Source organism: Papio anubis, chromosome 4, assembly GCF_008728515.1.
Source record: "Papio anubis isolate 15944 chromosome 4, Panubis1.0, whole genome shotgun sequence".
NCBI lineage: Eukaryota > Metazoa > Chordata > Mammalia > Primates > Cercopithecidae > Papio > Papio anubis.
This window is the reverse complement of record NC_044979.1, coordinates 1,903,698-1,920,351: the sequence shown is the minus strand read 5'-3', so window position 1 is coordinate 1,920,351 and position 16,654 is coordinate 1,903,698. Positions and strand designations below refer to the sequence as shown.

General features: G+C 47.9%; 1 protein-coding gene across 2 annotated transcripts in view; it reads left to right on the top strand.

Annotated features, from left to right (window-relative positions):
* The first annotated feature begins 234 nt into the window (after nt 1-234).
* The window catches only part of DNAJB6 (DnaJ heat shock protein family (Hsp40) member B6), an 83,777-nt gene continuing 67,357 nt past the window's right edge, over nt 235-16,654 (top strand). For both annotated transcript variants that reach the window (XM_003896928.4, XM_009204307.4), the window contains exon 1: nt 235-408. The gene's annotated coding sequence lies outside the window, so the exon portion shown is untranslated. The remainder of the gene's footprint in view (nt 409-16,654) is intronic.

Sequence of the window (16,654 nt, the reverse complement as noted above, 5' to 3'; positions counted from 1 at the left end):
GGCCTTCTCTGCGCCGTCCGCGCGTCTGGGCTCCCCGGTACCGTGGACCCGGCCCCGAGCTCCGCCCCCTCGCCCTGGGCTTCCCCTCCCCTTCGCCCCCAGTCTCCCGGCCTCTTCGGGGAGGCGGAAGAGCCGAGAACCTTCGCGAAGGCGGGGCGGGCGCCTCCGAGGCTGGGCCCGCGTTTTGGGCAGTAGAAACTGCACATGCGCGGCGTCAGGGCCGGGCGGAAGTTAACGTCGCTGTGCCGCCGCCGCGTGACGCATTTCCTGTTTGTTGTCGGAGAAAGGAGAGAAAGGAAAGCGCGAGGAGACGCCGCCACCACCAGCGCAGCAGTGCAGGAGCTGTGAGGAGATTCGGGCAGTCACCCCGCCTCCCCTGCGTCCCGCCACCAGCCGCCTCCGTCCTCGGTGAGAGTCTGTTTCGAGGGCCGGGGGAGGTCGCCTAGGGCCCTGCGCGCGCCCGGCAGACGGCGGACCTAACCCGGCTCCTGGCAACAGCGTGGGGGGTGACCGGGGTCGCCGGTCGGGGCAGTACTGGAAGGGGCGGGGGCCGTGGCCGGGGTTGCGGGGCGAAAGGTGGGCGGCGTCCTCTGGGTCTGGGGCCGAGGCCGGGGCTGGGGCTGGGGGCTGGGGCCGCCCGGCCGCGTCCTCCCCGCCCGGCGTCCTTGCCGGAACGCGGCCCGGCCTCCGCGGCGGCGGTTGGGGGTGGGGCCCGGCCTGGGAGCGGCCGGCTGGGACTCGGCTGGGACTCGGCTGGGGCTCGGCGGGGCCGGCAGCGTGGGAGGCGTGGAGCGCCTTCTTTCTAAGGCTCCTGCACTCGAGTCTGAAACCAGAAACGCGAGTGGCTTGCGGAGCGGGAATGCCGCTGCCGTGCCGCCAGGTTCGGAGGGAGAAGAAGCAGGTGGTGGACCGCAGAGCCCTGTTTCTAGAACTCCGGACGGATTGTTGAGAAGTTTGTGGAAGAGCAGGCTGCGTTTCTTATTCGGAACGTCTGTCTGCTTTGCTTTGCGTTAAAGAATCTGCACCGTAGTTGATGCAACTGAAGTTTATGTAACAAGTTTATATTAACTCTTACCCAACTGAGGAAGGTCAGTGACACACGAAGTATAAACTGCAAACCGTATATTGGCTCGAGAAAGGTTTTGGCGCTAGCGCATTTTAAAAAAAGGATGGGTTTTCTAGTCAGACGTAAACTTCTGTACTAATTTTCTCACGTAAACGAGGCTGGAAGTAGCCCGAGTAGAACGATCGTGCCACCACCGAAGGGATGCCGCCTGCGAGCTCAGAGGCTTCAGCCTGTTTGGGAAGAGTAGGCTGAGCGGAGCTCTTTGTAATTTTTAACGTGTTTGTTAATATGAGTTGCGAATTTAGTAAGGATTTGTGGCTACAAGTTAAGCCAAATTGTTGATTTAGTAGAAAAGTTAAGACTAAAGACCGAAGAAAGGAAAGTAAACAGACTTTAACTACTAAAGCTTGGTTGCTGCTGCTTCGTGTTTAACCGCACTTTTCCAAATAATGTTGCATATCAGAACGATTCATGGTTTCTGAAAGGAATTATATGCATCCACCTTACTACTCCGCCTGTCCATCCGTCCCGTTTTCTTTTTGGGTTTATTCCAAACTTTTTTTTTTTTTTTGAGACGAAGTCTGTTCTGTTGCCCAGGCCTAGGTGCAGTGGCGCGATCTCCACTCAGTGCAACCTCCAGCTCCCAGGTTTAAGCGATTCTCCTGCTTCAGCCTCCTGAGTAGCTGGGATTACGGCTGCTCGCCACCACGCCCGACTAATTTTTGTATTTTTAGTAGAGACGGGGTTTCACCGTGTCGGCCAGGCTTGTCTCGAACTTCTGACCTAAAGTGATCCGCCTGCCTCGGCCTCCCAAAGTGCTGGGATTACAGGCGTGAGCCACCGCGCCCAGCCGACTGCAGACTTGTTTCCACTTCTGAGAGCCTTAAGCTCCTTTGAAGTTGGTTCTTTCACATTTCTTTCTGCCTTCTGTGATAAAGGGGTGAATATTTTTTATGCACACTTTAATGAGTTGTGGGTGTTTATGGATTATTCTGGATGTGAAATTTGGGAAGTAAGTTGCCTTAAATTGGTAGATGTGGAGACTTGACAGGAAGTGGGAGAACAAAAGGATTGAGAACCTTTGAAAAATGCCTAACTAGGCTTAGTCTGTACTGTGGAACATGAGAAAGTTGGGAATTTCAGAGGGCAAAGCTCTTAAAGAATTAGAGATGAGTTCAACACTCTCTTCAAAACATCAGTGTTTTAAAACTTATTTTCTTCTGGATATGAAAGTGTTAGGTTTGGGAAGTAATTCTGGCTGTAGGACAGTTTTTCCGGAACACTAGGTGGTGAGTATTGTTGAATATTGTGAAGACTGAAATAAGGATATGGTATTACAGTGTGATACCTGTAACTGAGTGGCATGCATTAGCTTTCATTTTTAAGCAAGTCCGTAATTCCCTTCTATTAACTGATTTGGACAGTTTCAAACGAATAGTGGTACCCATCACCTTCATCAGTTTTCCACCTAGGTAACCCAAATCCAGGTCTGAGGTGGGGGTGGGATGGTATGTTTGAACTTTTTTTTTTTTTTTGGAGACAGAGTTGCTCTGTTGCCCAGGCTGTAATGCAGTGGCGCGATGTCTGCAAGTTCACGCCATTCTCCTGTCCCAGCCTTCCGAGTAGATGGGATTACAGGCGCCCGCCCCCCATACCCGGCTGATTTTTTTGTAGTTTTTAGTAGAGATGGGGTTTCACCATGTTAGCCGGGATGGTCTTGATCTCCTGACCCTCATGATCCACCCGACTCGGCCTCCCAAGGTGCTGGGATTACAGGCGTGAGCCACCGCGGTGGCCCTTTTTTTTATTTTTTATTTTTATTTTTTTGAGATGGAGTTTCACTGTTGCCCGTGATGGAGTGCAATGGCGCCATCTTGGCTCACTGCAACTTCGCCTCCCAGGTTCAAGCGAATCTCCTGCCTCAGCCTCCGGAGTAGCTGGGATTACAGGCATGCGCAACCACACCCAGCTAATTTTTTGTGTTTTTATTAGAGATGGGGGTTTCACCATGTTGTTAGGCTGGTCTCGAACTCCTGACCTCAGGTGATACACCTGCCCTGGCCTCCCAAAGTGCTGGATTACAGGCATGAGCCCCCTCGTCCGGCCGTCACTGTTAAGAGTGTTTAACAAGAGGGCACTTCAAAACTTGGGCAGGTATTTTTAGTCATCCTGAACATGTCGCTGTGTACTGAGTGTCACCGCGGGACCGCACAGACACCTTATTGTCGTCTGCCGTAAAGGTCAGCTTCTATATTGGTTAATGCTTACGGATATGTGTTGATGAGGAATAAGGTAATCAGCCTTTGTGTTTGTGAGTTGATGATTTGACAGGATTTTTACTTCTTAATTTTTGCTTGCATCGAGGTTACACAGTGGATTAACAGGGTTTTTGAGAAACGTTTTTAAAACTTTCTCGTTTTCTGGGAAGTGATTCTGTTCAAAATCTGGTTTGGTTAAATTTGTCCAGGACCCCACCTGGTGGTGAGAGGCGGGTAACTGCAGGCTCATTAGCGAGTAAGAATAGGATCAGTGGCAGGATTCAGCAAATGGTGTAGTTCCAGGATAGAATTTGAAAATACCAAACTCAAAAAAATGAGGTTACTGAGAAGAAAAGCAAAGTTGGTGAAAACAAGAATATGTTAGAAATGATGATGTAGGAATGGAAAAATGACAACGCCTAGCTGGAGAAAATGACTTCCTGGATAAGGCAACTAGTAAAAATGTGATGTTTTTTGTATTGATATTAATGAGGTGTTTTGTCAAACAAAATCGTTTATGTTTTTGTATGGATGCAAATCACTGTTGACCTGTTTCATGTTCCTGGAGACATCCTGCTTGAGAAGGAAGATTGATTTACTTGAGATGGAGTCCTTGCTCTGTTGCCCAGGCTGGAGTGCAGTGGCATGGGCTTGGCTCCCTGCACTCCCAGGTTCAAGCCATTCTCCTGCCTCAGCCTCCCAAGTAGCTGGAATTACAGGCGCGCGTCACCATGCCTGGCTACTTTTTGTATTTTTAGTAGAGATGGTTTTACCGTGTTGGCCAGGCTGGTCTTGAACTCCTGACCTCAGGTGATCTCCCCGCCTTGGCCTCCTAAAGTGCTGGGATTACAGGCGTGACTTACCGCACTTGGCTTTTATTTATTTATTTATTTTATTTTTTTTTTTTTTTGAGGCGGAGTCTTCACTCTGTCCCCCAGGCTGGAGTGCAGTGGCACCATCTCGGCTCACTGCAAGCTCTGCCTCCCGGGTTCGCGCCATTCTCCTGCCTCAGCCTCCCGAGTAGCTGGGACTACAGGTGCCGCCACCGCGCCCGGCTAATTTTTTGTATTTTAGTAGAGACGGGGTTTCACCTTGTTAGCCAGGATGGTCTCGATCTCCTGACCTCGTGATCCGCCCGCCTCGGCCTCCCAAAGTGCAGGGATTACAGGTGTGAGCCACCGCGCCCGGCCTATTTATTTATTTTTTTAGTGCAGCTGGAATTGCCCTGTGTACCCAGGCTGATATCAAACTCCTGGCTTCAAGTGATTCTTCCACCCTGGCCTGTCAAAGTGCTAGAATTACAAGTGTGAGCCAGGTGACTGGCCAGATTTTAGAATTTTTTTTTTTTTTTTTTTTTTTGAGATGGAATCTCACTCTATTGCCCAGGCTGGATGCAGTGGCACCATCTCGGCTCACTGCAACCTCTGTTGCACGGGTTCAAGCGATTCTCTTGCCTCAGCCTCCTGAGTAGCTGGGATTACAGGCACCTGCCACCGCGCCTGGCTGATTTTTGTATTTTTAGTAGAGATGGAGTTTCACCATCTTGGCCAGGCTGGTCTTGAACTCCTGACCCTCGTGATCCACCCGCCTCGGTCTCCCAAAGTGCTAGGATTACAGGTGTCAGCCACTGCACCAGGCCAGATTTTAGAATTCTTAAGCTCTGTTGCAAAATAATGTGTCTTTGGAAGGGTGATTTAGTTACACTACATATGATTTTGCCCTCTCTGATATTTTTCTACCTTTTGCCACCAAAGGCTAAGTGTGTTTTATATTTGTGTTATGCGTATACATATGTGCGTGCTCTAGTTGGTATGCTTATGAACTGTGTGCCAATACTTACCCCTCTCTGCCACCTTGAGATGGCATATACCACTTGGGTGGGCTTTGAATCTGAAGTTATTTGTGCCTACAGGAATGTCCAGGACACAGAGTGCTCAGAAAATATTGATTGAATTAGATTCTTTCTGGTTTGTTTGTGTCCTGATGACCTTCCTGTGATTAATAATGGAATGCGGAATTCAAGAAAGTTGGAAAAAGTAAGTTTCAGCAGCATTAGAGACTGAGTACTTAACCCAGTGTTGCTTTCTTTTTTTTTGTTTTTTTTGGAGACAGAGCCTTGCTCTGTCACCCAGACTGGAGTGCAGTGGTGCGATCTTGGCTCACTGCAACCTCCGCCTCCCGGGTACCTCAGCCTCCCAAGTAGCTGGTACTACAGGCGCCTGCCACCACCCCGGCTCATTTTTTGCATTTTTAGTAGAGATGGGGTTTCACCATGTTAGCCAGGATGGTCTCGATCTCCTGACCTTGTGATCTGCCCGCCTCGGCCTCCCAAAGTGCTGGGATTACAGCTGTGAGCCACCGCGCCAGGCCTATTTTGATTTTTTAATGAAAGGGAATTTAGTTAAGCTTGGAAGTATCTAATAGGTGATGAGTGCCAGTTGAAGGAATGGTCTCTGATCTTGAGTAGTGGGGAAATAACTTCCTGTGTTCGTTTCAGAAATGTTTTAGGATATACTGGATAAGAATGAAATAAGAAGGTGATGTGTGTGATAAGGAATGAGAATTCACTCCTGTGTGGAGTTTTTTTGTTTTTTTTTTTTCTTGAGGCGGAGTCTTTATGCCAGCCCAGGCTGGGCACAGTGGCGGGATCTCAGCTCACTGCAAGCTCCACTCCGGGCATTCTCCTGCCTCAGCCTCTCCTGTAGCTGGGACTAAAAACCCTGTCCTTGACTAAGTTTTGTATTTTTTGCAGGGAGCGGGGTTTCCACGTGTCAGCCAGGATGGTCTCGATCTCTGAGCCGTGATCCGCCCGTCTCGGCCTCCCAAAGTGCTGGGATTACAGGCTTGAGCCACCGCGCCCGGCCTCCTGTGGGTTTTTTTTTCTCCCTGTCTGTACTGTTTTTGTTTTTGCCTTTTTTTGTTGTTGGAGACCCAGTCTAGGCTGGAGTGCAGCAGCATGATCTTGGCTCATTGCAACCTCTGCCTCCCAGGCTCAAGCAATTCTTGTGCCTCAGCCTTCTTTCTGAGTAGCTAGGATTACAGATGTGCACCACCACACCCAGGTAGTGGTTTTTTTTTTTTTTGACAGTCTTGCTCTCTTGCTCAGGCAGGAGTGCAGTGGCACTGTCTTGGCTCGCTGCAACCTCCACCTCTCAGGTTCAAGCAATTCTCCTGCCTCAGCCTGCTGAGTAGCTGGGACTACAGGCGTTTGCCACCATGCCTGGCTAATTTTTGTATTTTTAGTAGAGAAGCGGGTTTGCCATGTTGGCTAGACTGGTCTTGAACTCCTGACCTCAGATGATCTGTGCACCTTGGCCCCCCAAAGTGCTGGGATTACAGGTGTGAGCCGCCTCACCTGGCCTCAGATGAATTTAGAAACCACCAATTTTATTTTATTTTATTTTATTTTTGAGGCTGGAGTGCAGTGGTGCGATCTCGGCTCACTGCAAACTCTGCCGGGTTCAGGCAGCCTCCTGCCTCACCTGGAACTACAGGCGGCACCACTCCCGACTGGGTTTTGTATTTTTAGTAGAGTTGGGGTTTCACCATATTGGCCATGCTGTTCTCCAACTCCTGACCTCAGGTGATCCACCTGCCTTGGCCTCCCAAAGTGCTGGGATTATATGCATGAGCTACGCACACCTAATCTTTATGTGACATGTTTTTTAAAAGTCCTAAACTTAGAGGTCATTAAATTTATTTGAGAAGGTTATTTTTGATTAATGGTGATTAGGCTAATTCTTTTTGTGGTTCTAATAAAGAGATTTTTCTTTTTTTTGAACTTGATTTAGGTGTATTACTTTTGGAAATTGCAGGAATTAACAAACCTAGTTTTCCTAAGAAATATTTTTTCTTAATTTCTTAATTGAAAAGCTTTCTATGGCCTCCTTAATAGACAGTAGGACCTAGTTACTAGAATATTAAAGAAGTTTCGTAATTGCTATTAGAAATGTTAATTATGGGCCCGGGCACAGTGGCTCACGCCTGTAATCCCAGTACTTTGGGAGGCCAGGGTGGTCGGATCACAAGGTCAGGAGTTTGAGGCCAGCCTGGCTAGCATAGTGAAACCCCGTCTCTCCTAAAACAATACAAAAATTAGCCGGGTATGGTGGCACACACCTGTAGTCCCAGCTATTTGGGAGGCTGAGGCAGGAGAATCGCTTGAACTTGGGAGGTGGAGGTTGCAGTGAGCTGAGATTGCGCTGCTGTACTACAGCCTGGGCGACAGAGCGAGACTCCATCTCAAAAAAAAAAAAAGAAATGTTAGTTTTGTAGTTAAAGAATATGTTCCTGCTCCACCCAAATTCTTTTCCAGCCTGAAGTGTTTTGTTTTTTATCTTTTATTTAAAAAAATTTTATTTTTTTTGTGACAGGGTCTTGCTGTGTTATGTAGGCTGGTGGGCATTGGTGCATTCACGTCTCACTAGCATCGATCGCCTGTGTTGAAGTGATTTTCCTGCCTCAGCTGCCCCCAGTAGTTGGGACCACAGGTGTACACTACCACATCCTACTGAGTTTTTATGTTTTTTTTTTTTTTGTTTGTTTGAGATGGAGTCTCGCTCTGTCGCCCAGGCTGGAGAGCAGTGGTGTGATCTCGGCTCACTGCAAGCTCCGCCTCCCGGGTTCATGCCATTCTCCTGCCTCAGCCTCCCGAGTAGCTGGGACTACAGGCACCCGCCACCACGCCCGGCTAATTTTTTTGTATTTTTAGTAGAGACGGGGTTTCACCGTGTTAGCCAGGATGGTCTCGATCTCCTGACCTTGTGATCCGCCCTCCTCGGCCTCCCAAAGTGCTGGGATTACAGGCGTGAGCCACTGCACCTGGCTAGAGTTTTTATGTTTTATAGAGACAAGGTTTTGCTGTGTTGCTCAGCCTGGTCTTGAACTCCTGAGCTCAAATGATCCTCCTCCTGCCTCAGCCTCCCAAAGTATTAGGATTACAGGCATGAGCTACTGTACCCAGCTGTGATTTCTTTTAAAATGCTACTTTACAGCACTGTCACTTTTGTTTTATCATTTTTAACTTTAAAGTTTTTATTTTATTTTTATTTATTTATTTAATTTTTTTAGATGACATTTCGCCCTTGTTGCCCAGGCTAGAGTGCAGTGGAGTGGTCTTGGCTCACTGCAACCTCTGTCTTCCAGGTTCAAGTGATTCTCCTGCCTCAGCCTCCCAAGTAGCTGTGATTACAGGTGCCCGCCACCACACCCGGCTAATTTTTGTATTTTTTGTAGAGACAGGGTTTCCCCATGTTGTGCAGACTGGTCTTGAACTCCTGACCTCAAGTGATCCACCCGCCTCAGCCTCCCAAAGTGCTGAGATAGATTACAGGCGTGAGCCGCCGTGCCCGGCTTAAAATTTTTTATTTTACTTTTTGCATATTTTGTTTTTTTCTGAGACAGGGCCTTGCTCTCTCTCGTCGAAGTTAGAGTGCAGTGACAGGACATAGCTCACAGCATCCTCGGTCTCTTGCGCTCAAGTGATACTCCCACTTCAGCCTCCTGCGTAGCTGGGAGTGCAGGTGGGTGCCACGCCACTCAGCTAATTTTTAAAATCTTTTTGTAGAGGTGGTGTCTTACTGTGTTGCCCAGGCTGGTCTCAAGCTCTTGGGGTCAAGTGATCCTTCTGCACATTTCTAGGGTTGTCTAACTTGTGTTATTGCTGTCTAGAAGCTTTTTAGTGTGATGTAATCACACTTGTCTGTTTTGGCTTTTGTTCCCTCTGCTTTTGGGGGGTCATATCCAGAAAAAGATTGCTGAGGGGCCAAATTTTACATTGTGTTTAATTTTAATGACGTCGGATTTAAATAGCCGCATTTGGAGTCTTTTGAGCAGCACCGTTTTAAAACGGTTTTTGTCAAGTGGAGTTCTAGTGGACACATGCTTGTAGGGCTCCGATGTGAGTGATCTGCTGTAGAGATTACTTCCTTTGATTTAGTGTATTTTAAAATGCAGGTGATGCACTGGTTTCTCAGTGAGGGAAGCTGGTTTTTACTGGCTGAGCTTCTGTAGGGTGGAGGGCTGGAGTCCAGGCTCTCGCTGGGCAGGAAAGGCGGCTTGAGTGTGTCTTCCAGGCCTCCTGAGGGCCCTTGTATTTGTGGTATCACCTGTTTTCTGTAATGTGCGTTGAACACATGGGCCAGGAGAAGAGGGAAGTAGAGGAGGTACCTGCAGTGCTGGGCAGGCCGCAAGGATGCTGGGCCAACCTTAGGAGGCAGATGAAGGCCACTTAAAATGTTTTATTGCCACAAATGGTGTCTTTTAGGAAATAAATCCATGTGTTTTAATACTTAAATCATATTAGGCTACTCCGGGCACACTGCCTATGGGGTAGCCCTGCTTTGCAAGGAGCAGTAAAAAAAAAAAAAAAGAAAAATCATTCAACTTGTAGTTTCTCTGTGACTAGGGAAATAGTCCAAGTATGTATCAAATAATACTAATTGGTACCTAGCTGTGTATCTTGATTAGGCAACTTTTTGCTTAAAATTGTTTCGGAGTGCAGTAGTATTTCTACAATTTCAGGCTGCTTTATCATCTAATACACAGTTGGAATTTTTTTTTTTTTTTGGAGACGGAGTCTCACTCTGTTCCCCAGGCTGGAGTGCAGTGGCACGATCTCGGCTCACTGCAAGCTCCGCCTCGCGGGATCATGCCATTCTCCTGCCTCAGACTGCTGAGTAGCTGGGACTACAGGCGCCCAACACCGCGCCCGGCTAATTTTTTTTGTATTTTTAGTAGAGACGAGGTTTCACCGTGGTCTCGATCTCCTGACCTTGTGATCCGCCCGCATTGGCCTCCCAAAGTGCTGGGATTACAGGCGTGAGCCACCGTGCCCGGCCTGGATGTTTTAATATATAGTTTTATCAGTTTTTTATTTAAACACTGTTTTTGAGAGGTCTGAGGAAAAAAAAAGAGTGTTACCAGAAATACTGACTTGTATAGGGAAATACTGATACAAATGTTTAGGTAGTGTTGAAGCTCTAAGGTTAATAAAAAAATGTGAATGCAGGTAACCTTTCATGGAGTTTGTCAAAGTTTAAATTGTGTCTTACATCAGTGATTACTCTGAAGCAGTAAGGAGTGAATCAGCTTGCAGCGAACACTGGTGATTGTTGCAGCATCAGCACTTCAGCCAGCTCTGCAGGTTTCCTTGGAGATACACGTGGAGCTCTCTTTCTGGACCTTCAGCTCTTTTCATTTTGTTGTTTCTGTAATACGTGTTTGTCTTTATATTCCAAATTTGTTAGTCTTACTGGCATTTGATGAAAACTAAAAAGGTAATTTTGAGATTCAAGTACTGGTGGGAGAATGTCCCAAAGCCTTGAGCATTGAGATTGTGTACATTGACAGCATAGTGTCATAATAGAGGCTAGCATGAGTTCTGGAGCCAAACTTGTATTCTTACTGTTTTTAAAGGTGCGGTGTCTTCGGTGTGTTGCCCAGGTCGAGCTCAGACTCCTGGGCTGAAGCCATCCTCCTGCCTCAGCCTTCTGAGTCCCTGGGACTTTAGGTGCACGTGACTGTGCTGGGCTCAGACTTGGATTTTGAACTTGCTGGAACATTGACATTTACTTAATTCCTTTGAGCCCCAGTTTCCTCACCTACAAACAGTAACTCACAAAATGGCTGTGATAGAATACGTACTTGTCATAATGCATGACACACGAGTCAGTAACACATTGTTGTCCCAGCTCCTTTCCCCCTTAATTGGCTAATAACTACGCCTCAGTGATCTAGTAAACTAATTGAACATCATGTGACTTGATTAGCATGTCATGTTTAAAATTACCTGTTGTCATTTTAGCGGATTATAAAGAAGTTTGGCGGGCGGGGTGGCTCAAGCCTGTAATCCCAGCACTTTGGGAGGCGAGCCCAGTGGGATCGAGGTCAGGGAGATGAGACCATCCTGGCTAACGCCTAGTCTCTACTAAAAAATACAAAAACTTAGCAGGCGGCTCTGGCGCCTGTAGTCCCAACTACTCGGGAGGCTGAGGCAAATAATGAGCTTCCAGGCCCCAAAGTGAAGCTGAGATCACACACACTCCCGCCTAGAGTGACAAGCGAACTCCGTCTCAAAAAAAAGAAGTTTGTTTTTTTTGAGATGGAGTCTCGCTCTGTCACCCTGGCTGGAGTGCAGTGGTGCGACCTTGCCTTACTGCAACCTCCGCCTCCCGGGCTCAAGTGATTCTTTTGCCTCAGCCTCCTGAGTAGCTGGGATTATAGGTGCACACCACCATGCCCAGCTGATTTTTGTATTTTTAGTAGAGATGGTGTTAACGTCATGTTGGTCAGGCTGGTCTTGAACTCTTGACCTCAGGTGATCCACCTACCTCAGCCTCCCAAAGTGTTGGGATTAAGGCATGAGCCACCATGGTTTCATTTTATTTTATTTTTTTGAGATGGAGTCTCGCTCGGTGGCTCAAGTTGGAGTGCAGTGGCGTGATCTTGGCTCACGGCGACCTCTACCTCCTGGATTCAAGCGATTCCCCTGCCTCAGCCTCCTGAGTGTCTGGCATTACAGGTGCCCACCACCTCCCCTGGCTAATTTTTTGTATTTTTAGTAGAGACGGGGTTTCGCCACGTTGGCCAGGCCGGTCTCGAACTCTTGACCTCAAGTGATCCGCCCGTGTTGGCCTCCCAAAGTGCTGGAATTACAGGCGTGAGCCACCGCGCCTAGCCTTATTTTTTAAATATTGCTATATTTTAAATAGGAATGGAAGATTTCTGGCACCAGTCCTAGGGTTTGTGGATGTGCGTGGAACACTGTTGGTGAAGTTTTCTTGCCTTGGAGAAGGACCCCAAACAGCTTCCTAAATAGCTGTCCTGTCTGCTGCTGGGTTTCATTCCTGCTGTCATTTCTGATTCCGGCACATCCTCATTTGGAGCATCTTAGTAACCCTGCCGTCCCGTCATCACTCTCTTAAGTCCATCTCCCTTGTAGTTAGAAGTTACCTTTCCAAATACTCTTGTTGACTTCACACCACTGCTTAATACTTCTGCTTACAATGGAAAAGTTCTAATTCCTTAGTTCTAAAATTCTTCAGTTGCGCCTTGTTCGTTCTTGTCCTGACTCCCTCCCCTCCCCCTCCCTCTTAGTCCTGGCACTCTCACACTGACGTTCCACCCTACTAACTTGCTGTGTCACATGTGGGCTGTGTGCTGTCGTTATTTTGCCTGAGCGTACGCTGTTACTTGTGTGTGGAATACTTTTGCCTCTGTTCTCTGCCTGGGGAGCTTACTCTTGTTTTTCATTTCATCAGTAAAATGTCAGTGTTAATTTTTCCTTTCCTCATGGTCTCCATACCATCTCCCCAGCACTCTGTACATCTTCGTCTTTTTAAACGTTTTTTGTTTTTTGTGTAAATGAGGCCTTGCTGTGTTGCCCAGGCTTACCTGGAATTCCTGGACTGAAGCAGTCTTCCAGCCTCGGCCTCTCAATAGTGCTGGGATTACAGGTGTGAACCCCTGCAACGGCCGCGTGCATATTTGTCTTAATTGTAAATGATTGGTTTGTTTACATGTCTGTCTTCCACTAAACTTGGTGACTTTTATTATTTCCAAAGCCAGCGTAGTGTGTGTTGTAAATAGTAAGTTTGTGTGATTATATTCAATCAGAATGACAGTATTCTTTTTAATATTAGGAAGGCTTTGATTGGTTGACTAATGGGGCCAGTCTCACTAAAATGAAGCAGTTGGGCAAGCTGTGACCCTCCCTTCCCTTTAGAGTCTCACCTGCCCAAAGGTAATGGGAAGGCAGGACAGTGACCCCAGGTTAAAAAAGACTAGGGGACTTAGCAGAGTTTTTTAATTGCTATTTTTTTTTTTTTTTTTGAGAAGGAGTCTCGCTGTGTCGCCCAGGCTAGAGTGCAGTGGCCGGATCTCAGCTCATTGCAAGCTCCGCCTCCCGGGTTTTTACGCCATTCTCCTGCCTCAGCCTCCCGAGTAGCTGGGACTACAGGCGCCCACCACCTCGCCCGGCTAGTTTTTTGTATTTTTTAGTGGAGACGGGGTTTCACCGTGTTAGCCAGGATGGTCTCGAACTCCTGACCTCGTGATCCGCCCGTCTCGGCCTCCCAAAGTGCTGGGATTACAGGCTTGAGCCACCGCGCCCGGCCTTTTTTTTTTTTTTTTTTTGAGTCAGAGTCTTGCTCTGTCACCCAGGTTGGAGTGCAGTGGTAAAATCACGGCTCACTGCAGCCTAGACTTCCTAGGCTCAAGCCATCCTCCCACCTCAGCCTCCAGAGTAGCTGGGACCATATGCATGTGCCATCATGCCGGGCTAATTATTTGATTTTGTGAGACGGAGTCTCTCTCTGTCACCCAGGCTGGAGTGCAATGGTGCGATCTCAGCTCACTGCATCCTCTGCCTCCCGGGTTCAAGCAATTCTCGTGCCTCAGCCTCCTGAGTAGCTGGGATTACAGGCGTACGCCACCACACCCAGCTAATTTTTGTGTTTTTAGTAGGGAGGGTTTCACCATGTTGGCCAGGCTGGTCTTGAACTCCTGGCCTCAGGTGATCTGTCTGCCTCGGCCTCCCAAAGTGCTGGGATTTCAGTCATGAGCCACCGCGCCTGGCCAATGCCCGGCTAATTATTTTATTTTTAGTAGACTCAGAATCTCCCTTTGTTGCCCAGGCTGGTCTTGAGCTCCTTAGCTCAAGCGTTCCCCCTTCCTCTGTCCCCAGAACACTGGGATTACAGGCATGAACCATTGCACCCTGCCCGAATTTTACTGTTAATTGTAGCATCCTGGTTCATATTTCCGTCCTGATTAGAAAGAGAGCTGTGGGTCTTGGTGTCCTTTGTTGGTGACAGTTGGACTGTCCTTGGAGTATCTGTGTTGTATTGGGGGGCACTAAGACATTACAACATTGGAGCTTGCTCTGAGGGGAGGGACCAGATAGGTCAGGGTTTCTCAGGAGGAGCTGTAAAGAATTTTAAGGGTATATTTGCCTAGAGACAGAAAAACTTGCCAAGATCAAGCACCCAAATATCCAAAGGCAACTATCTGGAAGAAAAATTGAACCTGCATAGCATAATTTGAACAAGGACCAAAAGGTGAAAATTCCTTGGAGACCCCCAGTACCCAGCATAAGGAAGAATGCCTGTAGTAAACACTAAAATTCAGGACTTGACTTTGGAGATAATGAGTTCCAGTCACTGGCGTTTGTTCCGACAGAAGAAGGTCGCACTAATTAGTGGTTATTGAAGTGTGGATGCCTTATGAGTCAGAGCTTGAACTTGGTGATATAAAGGTCCTTTTATTTAATAGGAATTTGAGGAAGACGCCCAATATGGCACTTTTCTCGAAGTACTTGGAGACAACAACCTTTTTTTTTTTTTTTTTTGAGACGGAGTCTCGCTCTGTTGCCCAGGCTGGAGTGCAGTGGTGGGATCTCAGCTCACTGCAAGCTCCGCCTCCTGGGTTTACACCATTTTCCTGCCTCAGCCTCCCGAGTAGCTGGGACTACAGGTGCCCACCACCTCGCCTGGCTAATTTTTTGTATTTTTAGTAGAGATGGGGTTTCACCATGTTAGCCAGGATGTCCTGACTTAGTGATCCGCCTGTCTCAAAGTGCTGGGATTACAGGCTTGAGCCACCACGCCCAGCGTCTTTTTTTTGAGACAGAGTTTTGCTCTTGTTGCCCAGGCTGGAGTGTGATGGCCCAATCTCGGCTCACCACAAACCTCTGCCTCCCGAGTTCAAGCGATTCTCCTGCCTCAGCCTCCTGAGTAGCTGGGATTATAGGAATGCGCCACCGTGTCTAGTTAATTTTGCATTTTTAGTAGAGACAGTTTCACCATATTGGTCAGGCTGGTCTTGAACTCTCTACCTTAGGTGATCTGTCCGCCTCAGCCTGAGCCACCATACCTGTCCTGTCTTTGAATACTGTCTCACTGTTTTTGTTCTGAGTCTTTGAAAAGAATGTTAAAGGTCAATAATAGTTGGAAGAATTAAGCCTGACATTCTCTCCACTCATGCTTTTACCTTTATTAAAAAACTGTCGTGGGCCTGGCGCGGTGGCTCACGCCTGTAATCCGAGCACTTTGGGAGGCTGAGGCAGGCGGATCACAAGGTCAGGATATCGAGACCATCCTGGCTAGCATGGTGAAACCCTGTCTCTACTAAAAATACAAAAAAAAAAAATTAGCTAGGTGTGGTGGTGGGCGCCTGTAGTCCCAGCTACTCAGGAGGCTGAGGCAGGAGAATGGCGTGAACCCGGGAGGCGGAGCTTGCAGTGAGCCGAGATTGTGCCACTGCACTCCAGCCTGGGCCACAGAGCAAGACTCCGTCTCAAAAAAAAAAAAAAAAAAAAAATTGTTTGGCTGGGTATGGTGTATTCCCGTAATCCTAGCACTTTGGGAGGCCGAGGTGGACAGATCACCTGAGGTCAGGAGTTTGAAACCAGCCTGGCCAACATGGTGAAACCCTGTGTCTACTAAAAAAAAAAAAAAGTCAGTGTGGTGGCGGCACATGCTTGTAGTTCCAGCTACTTGAGAGGCTGAGGCCGGAGAATTGCTTGAACCCAGGAGGTAGAGGTTTCAGTGAGTCGAGATTGTGCCACTGCGCTCTAGCCTGGGCGTCGGAGAGCGAGACACCATCTCAAAAACAAACAAACAGAAACATAACTGTTGTCAATTTAAAATATTTACTCCAAATTGTGGCTCATTCCTGTAATCCCAGCACTTTGGGAGGCCAAGGAGGACGGATCACGAGGTCAACAGATTGAGACCATCCTGGCCAACACGGCGAAACCGCATCTCTACTAAAAATACAAAAATTAGCTAGGCGTGGTGGCAGGCGCCTGTAATCCCAGCTACTCCGGAGGCTGAGACAGGAAAATCGCTTGAACCAGGGAGTTGGAGGTTGCAGTGAGCCTCAGTCGCACCAAACTACTCTAGCCTGGCATTGGAGTAAGACTGTGTCTCAAAATATATATATATATATATTTTGTGCTCCAAATAAGCCAGGAGTATTTTCAGTATTGCTGAAGGCTTTACTTAATCATGCAGTGTATTTGATCATGAATTACTCTCAATATTTATTGAGCTGAATGTGGAATGAGGTGGTATGATGATGGGGGTGGGGGTGATTTGGAGCCAAAGTCCTTTGACTATTCCTGCTGGCTCCCTAGTGAGGGTGTGGCATCTCTGCAGATGAGTTCTCAGAACTGTGCTCAGGCAGCTCTCTGTGTGCCCATCGTTCCTGCCTGCTTTTCTCTTTCCTCCCCACTTCCTCATTGTGTGAGACCATCCACTCCGTGTATTACTGGTTCCTTTCTACTTCGTCATAAGCAGGTAGCACTGAGGATATTCTAGATGGAGCCCAG